Here is a 13907-nt window from a genome sequence, read left to right as displayed (position 1 = left end):
AAGACCAATTAAGTACCACTTCCATAATAACATTCTGCCCTGTGCTCATAAGCATAAAATGATTTGGTATTTGACAATTTCCTATCAGATTTTTAACATGTATAAAGAACCCTGGATTAGACCTGTAATATGTTGCCTTAATAGTTTTGAGAGTGAGGTACAATATATACAAGAAGCCTAATCCAAATCTTCAAGATAGCTTTAAAGATGCAAGTATATATTATAATCTTTAAGTGTTAACTACAAAGAAGAAAGTTGATGAAAAAAAAAATTACAGCAGTGGACAACTAATTGGTCAAAATGGAGGGGGTGATATAATCACAAGTATCAATTTAGATGATTTAAAGTGAGTAAAGCATTTGTAGAGAGGAGCTACAATGAGTAGAAAAAATGTTAAAATCTAACAAGTGGTATCCAAAGATTTACACAGAGCCAGTCCTTTCCTGATGGCTTATCAGCACTATTTGCCATGTTCCTGCCACTTGCTAAACCATGGGAATTGGCAACATATTTTCCTAGGGGAAATATACATAAAGTACATAGTTCAGGAAGAACCTCACAAAAAGGTGCTTTTGCTGCATTGTAGGAAATTAAGGAATTCTGTGAAGCAGAGGAGGAAATATGTTGGCAGGGATGAATACAAAAGGCATGAGATAGGTTTGAGTATTGTAAGGAACGGCAAAAAAGTTGGGTACATTCAATAGGAATAGGAAGAGCAACATGAGGCTGGAAAGGCATTTTGGGGGACTGGATTATGAAGGGTTTTAAAAATTTGAATTTTACATAGTTTATGTAGAAGATAGCACCACAAGTTACTGAGTAGAAGAGTACAGATCTGCTGATGGCAAATTACAACAGAAATAAGACTTGGGAGCAGTTGCATATGTAGTGTGAAGGAAGTTAGGATAGCATTTTGATTGCCAACCTAGAATAGGTCACAATATACTCGGCAGAACTAGAAATGTGGAAGACTTGAGAGGTTTGGGGAAAAGGATAATTGATTTTTAAGATGAGTTTGAAATTATTCTCACCTGCTCATTCCCCTAGGGAAATCTTCACATGCTTGGGGTGGACATTCCCTTAATCACAGAGGAGTTGGAAGTTCATCAATTACCCTTTGCCTATGGGTTTTACCCCCAGGTATAGCTGCTGCTCATGCTACAGTTTGAAGCCATAAGTGAAAGTCAAATGACAGAACACCACCAAAGGCTGAATGAGCAGCCCTTGAAAAGGCCTCTCACACCAGAGGTGCTAGTCCTCTGAAATACCTCATCTGCATTGGAAAACACCTGCAAATACATAGGAGAACTCTGATGGGACAGTGTCCTGAAAACCTGGAAGAGAGAGTATCAAGTAGAGAATGATGAATAGTATCAAAGTCTGAAGAAAAGCCAAGGATAATGAGAATTAAGATATGGCCTTTTCAAACCTTACCAAGCCTATTGTCTTCAGTTTATCTGTGGAACAGAAATAGCTCCCATCTCACAGGGTGGTTGTAAGGATCAAATGAGATAATATGTAAATATTAAAATGCAATATAATTGTTAACTAATATTTTAAATAGTTTCTATAATCTGTCCTATGGGGGGAAAAATCTCATTACTAATAAGAAAAACAACTCAGCTTTCACTTAATATCAAATTGGTAAGGATGAATGTCTTTCTGTGAATGTGCTGTGAAAGTTAAGCACACATACTTCTGAGAAGCAGAATTATATATGAAAAAGCATGACTTATCTTTGACCTAAGTTATCCCACAACTAGGCACATCCCCAAATGAAGTTAGAAAAGTACCAAAGATAACAAAATAGTTTAAAAATCAGCTCTTGTGTAAGCCAAAAACAAAGTATGATAATTGGAGGATAATAAATTATACTTGAATTTAATGAAATATTATGTAATAAGTGAAAATTGAAAATTCAGAGATTTATAGGAAACACATAGGAAATAGAAACTGATAAAGAAAACCAAAAAAACAAAATGCATACTGACCACAATAGCTTAAATGAAAACAGTGCTTTTAGAAAATCTAAAATCAGACTAAGCACAATAACCTTGGTACCAGAGCACTAAGGGTGACTTTTCCTCCATAGAAAAGTAGTGAACTACAAATATAGGATGTTCTCTGTGAGACATGACATCTGTCACTTGGTCTTGATAAATTTTTTTTTTCCTTTTAATAAAGGAACATTTTATAGTGGGAGTAAGTCATCAGCAACTGACTTACATTAGAAAATTTACTTTAGTTACTATTTTTGTCTTTTTTTATTAAAGCCTTTTATTTTCAAAATATATATATGGGAGTGAAACAAGGTTGCCCACTATCACCATTACCATTCAATATAGTACTAAAAACGCTAGCCTCGGCAATAAGAGCCGAGAAAGAGATTCAAGGAATTAGAGTAGGAAATGAGGAAATTAAACTATCACTTTTTGCAGATGACATGATGGTATACTTAGAGAACCCCAAAGACTCTGCTAAAAAGCTACTAGAAATAATTCAAAATTTCAGCAAAGTGGCAGGATACAAAATAAATCCACATAAATCCTCAGCATTTTTATATATCACTAACAAAATGCAACAGCAAGAGATACAAAGAGAAATTCCATTCCAAACAAATGTTGAGAGTATAAAGTATTTGGGAATCCATCTACCAAAGAAAAGTCAGGAATTATATGAGAAAAACTACAAAACACTTGCCACAAAAATAAAATCAGATTTAAATAATTGGAAAGACATTCAGTGCTCTTGGATAGGCCGAGCGAATATAATAAAGATGACAATACTCCCCAAACTAATCTATTTATTTAGTGCTATACCAATCAGACTCCCAAGAAACTATTTCAATGACCTAGAAAAAATAACAACAAAATTCATATGGAAGAATAAAAGGTCGAGAATTGCAAGGGAACTAATGAAAAAAAACTCAGAGGAAGGTGGTCTAAGTGTACCTGATCTAAAGCTATATTATATAGCAGCAGTCACCAAAACCATTTGGTATTGGCTAAGAAATAGAACGGTAGATCAGTGGAACAGATTAGATACAAAGGACAAAAAAGGGTACATCTATAGCAATCTAATCTTTGACAAACCCAAAGATACCAACATTAGGGATAAAAATTCATTATTCGGAAAAAAACTGTTGGGAAAACTGGAAATTAGTATGGCATAAATTAGATATGGATCCACACTTAACACCATATACCAAGATAAGATCAAAATGGGTCCATGATTTAGGCATAAAGAATGAGATCATAAATAGATTAGAGGAACAGAGGATAATCTACCTCTCAGACCTGTGGAGGAGGAAGGAATTTATGACCAGAGGAGAACTAGAGATCATTATTGATCACAAAATAGAAGATTTTGATTACATCAAACTAAAAAGTTTCTGTACAAATAATACTAATGCAAACAAGATTAGAAGGGAAGTAACAAATTGGGAAAATATTTTTAAAAACAAAGGTTCTGACAAAGGTCTCATTTCCAAAATATATAGAGAACTGACCCTAATTTATAAGAAACCGAACCATTCTCCAATTGATAAATGGTCAAAGGATATGAACAGACAATTCTCAGATGAAGAAATTGAAACTATATCCACTCACATGAAAGAGTGTTCCAAATCACTACTGATCAGAGAAATGCAAATTAAGACAACTCTGAGATACCACTACACAACTGTCAGATTGGCTAAGATGACAGGAACAAATAACGATGAATGTTGGAGGGGATGTGGGGAAACTGGGACACTAATACATTGTTGGTGGAGTTGCGAAAGAATCCAGCCATTCTGGAGAGCAATCTGGAATTATGCCCAAAAAGTTATCAAAATGTGCATACCCTTTGACCCAGCAATGCTACTACTGGGCTTATATCCCAAAGAAATACTAAAGAGCGGAAAGAGACATATATGTGCCAAAATGTTTGTGGCAGCTCTTTTTGTTGTAGCTAGAAACTGGAAGATGAATGGATGTCCATCGGTTGGAGAATGGTTGGGTAAATTGTGGTATATGAAGGTTATGGAATATTATTGCTCTGTAAGAAATGACCAGCAGGAGGAATACAGAGAGGCCTGAAGAGACTTAAATCAACTGATGCTGAGTGAAATGAGCAGAACCAGAAGATCACTGTACACTTCAACAACAATACTGTATGAGGATGTATTCTGATGGAAGTGGAAATCTTCAACATAAAGAAAAGCCAACTCACTTCCAGTTGATCAATGATGGACAGAGGTCGCTACACCCAGAGAAGAAACACTGGGAAGTGAATGTAAATTGTTAGCACTAATATCTGTCTGCCCAGGTTACATGTACCTTCGGAATCTAATGTTTATTGTGCAACAAGAAAATGATATTCACACACATGTATTGTATCTAGACTATATTGTAACACATGTAAAATGTATGGGATTGCCTGTCATCGGGGGGAGGGAATAGAAGGAGGGGGGGGATAATTTGGGAAAATTGAATACAAGGGATAATATTATAAAATATATATATATAATAAAAAATTATTAATTAAAAAAATTTTAGAATCAGAAAACCTGTTTTCCATTGTTAATTATACAGCTTTTACTATATGACAATGGGCAAGTCATTTATTGATTAACTCTTTAAGTTTCTGCATTTGTAAATAGTGATAATGGTACTTCTGTTATCTCCTTCAGAGGGTTTTTATAAGAAAAACACTTGATAAACTTTAAATAAAGCATTATGGAAATGAAAAAAAAAAAAATATATATATATATATGGATAATTTTCAACATTCACCATTACAAAATCTTGTTTTAAATTTTTTCCCACCCTTTCCCCTAGATGGCAAGTTACTATTTTTACACTAGTAAAAACTTTAGAAGGATCAATAAAACATTTTATAAAAAACTGACAAAATAGTAATTGCATGACTGAAAAAAATAAGGATCAGAGTTAAAACATGAGCAATGCATGGGTGAAAAGTAAAAAATCTAAAAATAATATGAGCAGATGACAGAAATAACTAGAATTTCTTCAAGATAATAAAAGGAATAATAGACACAGAAAGAACTAAAGAAAATTAGCAAAACTATAAGACAAAATAATGTGGTTTGGTGTAAAGGAGAGTGTGAAAATCAGAAGATTTGCATTTCCCAGGCTTTGCAACTTTGCAAATCAAAGCAACCCATTGATTCACAAAGTTAACCAAAAAAGAGAAAATTATAAAGGTTATGAAGACTTCCAGAAAATAGGCATATTGACAGTGGAGCTGTGAACTTGTCCAAACATTCTGAAAAGCAATTTGGAATTATACCCCAAAAGTTACCAAATTGATACATACCCTTTGTTCTAGCAATACCAAAGAGATTAAACAGAAGAAAAGGATGTACAAAAAATATATTTTTGTAATGGCAAAGAAATGGAAACTAAGTGGTGCATGAACTGAGCATAATTGCTATAAGAATATATAGGGTGTTCAGAAAGTCTAGCACCTCTAGTGTGAGAACTTACAGAAACCTTTTCAGGGATGCTCATCCACTTTTGATGTCTACCTGTTAACCGATTCTCACCTGGGACTCCAAGATATAGTATGAGCAGTGATCACACTAGTAAAACTGTCTCAGGAGAAAGGCTAAATAAGGTTGAGAGTAACTGGTGGTCTCAAATCCCTCAGTGAGTTAGGTGTTGTCTACCCCAAGATGTGAAGACTTTTGAGAGAATGGGCAAATAGAAGAATTTGATTCAAAAGCCATGAAGGCAGCTGAGGCAGGCACTGTGGAGCACTTAGAGGTTGGTCAGACATAGAAAACACCATCAGCAATTCTTTCTTGTTCTGGACTTCAATGATTCTGGAAGGGAAAGTGAAGTTGAGGACTTAATGCAACTCTGTCTCACTTAAATCCAATTCACAGTGAAGATATATCCAGATGAACAACAATAAAAATGTCAAGTAGAATCTATGAAGAGTTTTGTGAGCTGATTGAATGAAGTGAGTAAAACTGGGAGAATAATACATAATAAAAACAACATTGTAAAGACAATTTTTAAATTAAAATTCTCAAGAACAGAACAGTGTACACAGCAAGATTATGTGATAATAAACTCTGATGGATGTGGCTCTTTTCAACAAAAAGATGGGAAAGAAAAAAAGAACACGAAAATAACAAAAAGGTGAAAATACTGTTATGATCCACATTCAGTCTCCATATGAATGCAGATAGCTCTCTCCATCATATTTCTATTGTTATTTGTTTGTTTTTTCTTTCCCTTTTTTTTCACGTTTTTGATCTGATTTTTCTTGTGTAGCCATGATAAATATGGAACTAGGGGAACTAGGGAAAGGGTAGGGAAAAGGGAGGGAGAAAAATTTGGAACACAAGGTTTTGCAAGTTTTGCAAATGTTGAATACTCTTTGTAAATATTTTGAAAATAAAAATCTATTTTAAAAAATGAAATATAAGCATTCTGATCAACATCTTGATTGACCATGATTCCAAAGGACAAATGATGAAGATGAAGCTTACCTACCTGTCTTCTCACAGAGAAGTTGCAAAATAAGATATACTTTTTGGACATGGTTACTAATTTTTTTTTGAGACAGTTGGAGTTAAGTGACTTGCCCAGGGTCACACAGCTAGGAAATGTTAAGTGTCTGAGGCCAGATTTGAACTTGGGTCCTCCTGATTTCAGGGCTGATGCTCTATCCACTACCTACCTAGCTGTCCCAGGACATGGTTAATTCAAGAATTTTTTTTTGCTTGACTGTTTTGTTAAAAAATATATTTGTTACAAGGGTTTAGTTTGGTTTTTCAATTTTTCAATGAACTTTGAAGGAATGGGAAGGAGAGAAAATAAATGCTTATGACCTGAAAAACCAATTTTAAAACATAGTTAAGAAGATAGTTAAGAACCTTAACTATCTACTGGGAATATCTCTTTGATATGGACTTTATCTTCATGATGGTGGTGAATAATTGTATATATATTCCCGTTTTATATTCTAAACTTATATTGTCTTTATTGCTATATCTTTTATTGGTCCTCCTGTCTGGAAATCTTTACACCCCTTAGATTCCCTGGCTACTGTCAGGACTCAGCTAAAACCCACATTTTCCAGTAAGTCTTCCCTGGTCCTCCTAATTGCTAATGCCATCCTCTTTCAGATTATTTTCATGTACTCTGTATATATCTTGTTTGTACCAATAGATAAATGTCTAATCCATTAGAATGTGTTCTCCTTGAGTTTCTCCCCAAAATCACATAAAACTCAGCCTCTGAGATGAATAGAACGAGATCATCCTTCAGCTCAAGATAGATTGGAATGAATTTAAGAAAAGTCAGTCTCACTGAGGTTCAGCCCAGTGTTCAACCCAGCTCAGACAGTATCCTAGAAAGCCAGTGAGAGGGTCTTAATTGCAGCAGATCATCAACTGAGACACAGGGCCCTGACTCAGTACCAGAGCAGATAAGTGGGGCAGCTTTCAATCCCAGTGCAGAAGGCAAATTGCCAGCCGGGAAACTAGGCTGTTACCTGGAAAGACAAGAGGGCTACCCCTTGCTGTGAGCAAGACACCAAACATAAGAGGGCCCTGTGCTTTAAAGCCAAGGTTCAGAGCTACACAAGAAGCTTGGGACAATACCCCTTGTACCCTAAGAGCAGAGCTCAACCTTAAAAGTCACAAAATAGGAATAAAGAAAAAAAATTAGCAAAAACCAGAAAAGAACCTTAAGCATAGAAAGCTAAGATGATGATAAGGAAGAACAAAATACCAACTCAGAAGAGGACTAAATACTCACATAGAAAATCTCAAAAACAGGCAAAAGAGGTAGAAGAAATATTTTTTTTGGGGGGGACAAGTTTGCAAGAGTAAACAGCATGGAAAAAAGGATAACAATTGAAGAAATCAATTCCTTAAAAAATACAATTGGCTAAATGCATATATATATATATATATATCCAGTGAAGAAAACGCCATCTTGGAAAAATAGAATTAATCAAAGGGAAAAGGAAATACAAAACCACTGAATAAAACACTAAAAACTAGAATGGAGCAAAAGGGAGCTAATCGTCCTTACAGATAAAAGATATCAAGAATCAGTCAAGTTAAAAAGAATGAAAAAAAAATGGAAGAAAATATAAAATACTTCATTAGGAAATTAGATCCAGGAGAGACAATTTAAAAAGTATTGGTCTACCTGAACACCATGACCCAAAAAAGATCACAAGATCATCAAGGAAAACTGCCCTGATATAGAACCAGAAGGCAAAAATAATCATTGGAAAGATCCATTGATCATCTCCTGAAAGAGATCCCACAAGGAAAACCATAAGAAACATTGTTATAAAACTTCAGAACTATAATCTTTTAAGGGAAAAAATACTGCAAGCTGCCAGAAAACAAAACAAATAATTCAATTTAAAGGAGCCACACAGTAAGGATTACCCAGGATCTGTAGCTTCTACAGAAAAGGATAAGAGGGCCTGGAATACCATATAATGGGAAACGAAGGAACTGGGATTGCAATAAAGAATCAACTACCCAGAAAGACCAAGCATCCTCTTTCAGAGAAGGAAATGCATCTTCAATGAAGTAAGAGACTTTCATTTCTATTGCAAAGACCAAAACTAAATAGAAATTTTGATCTTCAAACACAGGACTCAAGAGAACTATAGAAAGGTGAACAGGAAGGAAAAAGAAAAAAATATTTTATTTAAAGGTTAAACTGTTTACATCCCTAGATGAGAAAATGATTCTTGCATTTCTTGAGAACTGCAATTTTTATTAGGATAGTTAAAGAGGCCATACATAGACAAAAAGTGTGGGTATAAATTGACTCTGATGTGATGATATTTAACAAAAAGACATTAAGGGTTAGAAAAAGAATTGGACTGGGAGGAGAGGAAAACTGAGATAAAAATGGGATAAATTAAATCACATGAAGAGGTACAAAAGAACTATTACAATAGAGGGAAAGAAAGGAGGAGAATGAGCATTTGTCTGAAGCTTAATCTCATAAATTTTGGTTCAAAAAGGGAATAACATTCACTCAGTTGGGTATAGAAATTTATCTTACCCTATAAGGAAGTACAAGGAGAAAGGGGAAAGAAAAGAAAAGGGCTAGATAGAAAGGAGAGCAAATACACTAGGAGAAAGGGAGAAGAAAAGAAGAGGGGAAGATAGAAGGGAGAGCAAGTTAAGGGAGAGGTGGGTCAGAAACAAACTACTAGTGAGGGACAGGGTGGAAAAGAGAGAACAAAAGTATATACAGAGGGGAAAATAGTATGGAGAGAAATTCACAACTGGCATAACTAAATGTAAATTGAATGAACTCTCCCATAGAATGTGGATAGCAGAGTAGATTAAAAACCAGAATCCTACAAAATGTATTGTTTGCAAGAAAAACATTTGAAATAGAAGGCTGGAGCAGAATTTATTATGCTTCAACCGAAGCATAAAAAGCAGGGGTAATAATTTTGATTTTAAAAGCAAAAATAGAAATAGATCTAATTAAAAGAGATAAGAAAACTACATCTTGTTAAAAGACACCATTGACAATGAAGTGGTATGGATACTAAATATATGCACCAATTTGGATGTACAGCAGCCAAATTTGTAAGAAAAGAAATTAAACAAGTTGTGGGAAACCTCAGCCTCCTCCTCTCAGTATTAGATAAATCTAATTATAAAATAAACAAGAACGAAACTAGGGAGGCTAATAGAATCTTAGAAAACTTAGATATGATAAGACTTCTGTAGAAAACTGAATAAATAATATAACTTTTCCTCAGCAATATGTGGCACCTATACAAAAATTGACTGTGTTTAAGGCATAAAAACCTCACAATCAAGTGCAAAAAGGCAGAAATAGTAAATACTTCCTTTTTTTATCACAATGCAATAAAAATTACATTCAACAAAGTGTTAGGGAAAGATAGACTAAAAACCAATTGGAAATTAAATCATCTAATTTTAAAGAATGAGTAGGTCAAACAACAAATAATTTTATCCAAGAGAATGACAATAATGAAATAACATACTAAAAATATAGAATGCAATCAAAGCAATTTTTAGGGAAACTTTTATATCTCTAAATAGTTACATGAATACAGTAGAGAAAGAGGAGATCAGTGAATTGGGCATGCAAGTGCAAAAGTTAGAAAAAGAACAAATTTAAAACTTCCAATTAAATACCAAATTCAAAATTCTAAAATAAAGAGATATTAATAAAATTGAAAGTAAGAAAATTATTGAACTAACTAATGAAACTCAGAGCTGGTTTTATGAAAACACAACAAAATAGTTAACCCTTTAATTTAATTAGAGAAAGGAAAGAAAAAAAAAAAATTACCAGCATAAAAAAAAAAAAATGAAAAGGGTGAACTTATCACCAATGAAAAAGAAATTAAAGCAATAATTAGAAGCTATATTATCCAACTGAATGCCAACAAATCTGGCAACCTAATTGAAATATATGAATATTTACAAAAATATAGATTACCCAGATTAACAGAAGAGGAAATAAATTACTTAAATAACCCTATTTTAGAAAAAGAAATTTAACAAACCATCAATGAACTCCCTAAGAAAACAATCTCCAGGGCCAGATGGATTTATAAGTGAATTCTACCAAATATTTAACAATTAGTTCCAATACTATATAAAGTATTTGGAAAAAATTGGCAAAGAAGCAGTCCTGCCACATTCCTTCTATGATACAAATATGTTACTAGTACCTAAACCAGGAAGAGCCAAAACAGAAAGAAAATTATAGAGCAATCTCCGCAGTGGATATTGATACAAAAGGTAAATAAAATATTAGCAAAGAGATTACAAGTTATCAGTAAAATAATACACTGTGATCAAGTGGGATTTATACCAGAAATGGTTCAACATAAGGAAAACTATTGGCATAAGTGACTATCAGTAACAAAACTAACAAATGATATGATAATTTCAAGAGATGCAGAAATGGCTCTTGACAAAATACAACACCCATTCCTATTAAAAACACTAAAGAGCATAGGAATAAATGGAATTTCCTTAAAATTATAAATAGCATCTATCTAAAACCATCCACAAGCATTGTTTGAAATGGAGAAAATCCAGATGCATTTTTAATAAGATCAGGGGTGAAACAAGGATGCTCATTATTATTCAATATTATTCAATATTGTACAAGAAATGTTGGCTTTAGCAATAAGAAAAGAAAAGGAAATTAAAGGCATTAGAATAGACAATGAGGAGATAAAACTATCACTCTTTGCAGATAATATGATGATATATTTAAAGAATCCTAGAGAATCATCCAAAAATCTACTTGAAACAATTAACAGCTTTAGCAAAGTTGCAGAATCTAAATAATAGATTATATTAATAAACCCACACAAAATATCAGCATTTCTATATGTTACTAATGAAACCTAGCAGCAAGATATAGAAAGAGAACTTTCAATTAAAATAAGTGTAGACAAAAATAAAATATGTGGGTGTCTACTTGCTAAAACAAATCCAGCAGCTATATGAACACAATTTCAAAACAATTTTCACACAAAGTCAGATCTAAACAACTAAAGAAATATTGATTGCTCATTGGTAGGCTGAGCTAATATAATAAAAAATGACAATTTTACCTAAATTAGTCTACTTGTTTCGTGCCATACCAATCAAATTGCCAAAAATTTTATTTTATAGAACTAGAAAAAATAACAAAATTCATCTGGAATAGCAGGTCATAAATATCAAGGGAATTAATGAAAAAAAAATGCAAAGGATAGTGGCCTAGCAGTACCAGTACCCAGCAGTACCATAAAGAGTCAGACATGACTAAAAATGACTGAACAACAATGGATAGAATGCTGGGTCTGGAATCAGGAAAACCTAATTTTTTTATTATAGCTTTTTATTGACAAAATATATGCATGGGTAATTTTTCAATAACTATTATAAAGCAGCAGGCATCAAAACCATAAGATGCTAAAAAAAATAGAATGGTAGATCAGTGAAATAGACCAGTAGATCAGTAGGTAAGACACATATGACATAACAGTTAATGACTACAGTAATCCAGTCTTTGATAAACCCCAACTCCAGTATCTAGTATAAGAACAAATGCAACAAAAATTGCTGGGAAAACTGAAAAATAATATGTCAGAAACTCAGCATAGACCTACATCTCACACCACATGCCAAAATAAGGTCAAAAAGTGTTGAAGCCCTGGATCTCTTAGAATCAGCCAGAGTCAGGATAAGTAAAAGTCTTTATTCTTGGTCTTTTAAGGTCCCCGTCAGGGGACTAGATCTAGCAATCTCCACACCTCCTTCCTCTCTCTCTCCATCACCCAGAGAATGAATCAATCTCCTCCTCCTACAACACCTACTGATGTCACTTCCCCTTCTTTGTCCATACTCAACAATCGAGCCCTCAGAGAATAGTTAAGTAGCCTCATCCTCCAAACATGTGGCAATAGAGAATTGTCCAATTGGTGATTAGCCTCATGTACTAGATTACCTTGCATCTGCTCAATTCTAGCCCTCTACAAAAAAGGGTACATGATTTAATCATAAAGGGTATTACTATAAGTAAATTAGGAGAGCAAGGGATAGTTTGCCTATCAGATCTTTGGAGAAGGGAAAAATTTATGGCCAAAGAATTAGAGAACATTGTGAAATGCAAAACGGACAACTTTGATTGCATTAAATCAAAAAGGTTTGCACAAGCAAAACCAATCACTCAAGATTAGAAGGGAAACGAAGCTGGGGGGAAAATTTTTACATCTAGTGTTTCTAGTAAAGACCTCATTTCTAAAATATATAAAGAACAGAGTCAAATAAGAATACAAGTCATTCCCCAATTGATAAATGGTCAGAGGATATGAACAGACAATTCTCAAATGAAGAAATTAAAGCCATCTATAATCATATGAAAAAAATGCTCTAAATCACTAATAATTAAAAAATGCAAATTAAAACAACTCTAAGGTACCATCTAAAACCTCTCAGATTGATTAAAATGACAAGAAAAGATAATGATAAATGTTGGAGGGAATGTGGGAAAACAGGGATGCTAATACATTGTTGGTGGAGTTGTGAAATGATCCAACCATTCTGTTGAGCAATTTAGAGCTATGCCCAAAGTTCTGTCAAACTGTATACTTTTTGATCCAGCAGTGTCTCCTGGGTCTGTAATACAAAGAGATCATAAAAAAGGAAAAAGGACCCACATGTGCAAAAATGTTTGTATCTTTTTGTGGTGGCAAATAGTAAGCATTTAATAAATGCTTGTTGACTTTACTCCACTAGATAACTTAGCCAAAATAATTTTTAGGTTCTTTTCTGTGTCCTCATTATGACAATTGACTTACATTTCTTTAACTTTGGTCTAGCAGAAGTGGAAAGCAGTTCTATAAAAGTTAAGAAAACGCTCTTTCTACTGCAAATGTGAAGAGAAAAATTCTTAGCTATGAAAAATGAACAACTTATAGGAGTAAAATTTGATTGTAAAACATTATGTGGCATAGTGGATAAAGGGCATCTAGTTGGTTAATTGGTTAGAATCTAGTTGGAATCAGGAAGACAAATCCAAATCCAGCCTACAACACTGCTGTGTGATCTTGAGCAAGTCATATAATCCTACTCACCTCTGTTCCTCATCTATAAAATGAACTGGAGAAGGAAAGAGCAAACCACTCCAGTATGTTGGCCAAGAAAATCCCAACTGGGACCACAAAGAGTCAGACATGACTAAAAATGACTGAACAACAATGGATAGAATGCTGGGTCTGGAATCAGGAAAACCTAATTTTTTAATCATAGCTTTTTATTGACAAAACATATGCATGGGCAATTTTTCAACATTGACCCTTGCAAACCCTTCTGTTCCCACTTTTCTCCTCCTTCCACCCATCTCTTCCCTTAGCTGGCAGGTAGT

Source organism: Sminthopsis crassicaudata, chromosome 2 (assembly GCF_048593235.1).
Source record: "Sminthopsis crassicaudata isolate SCR6 chromosome 2, ASM4859323v1, whole genome shotgun sequence".
Classification (NCBI taxonomy): domain Eukaryota; kingdom Metazoa; phylum Chordata; class Mammalia; order Dasyuromorphia; family Dasyuridae; genus Sminthopsis; species Sminthopsis crassicaudata.
This window is presented reverse-complemented; position numbering follows the sequence as displayed.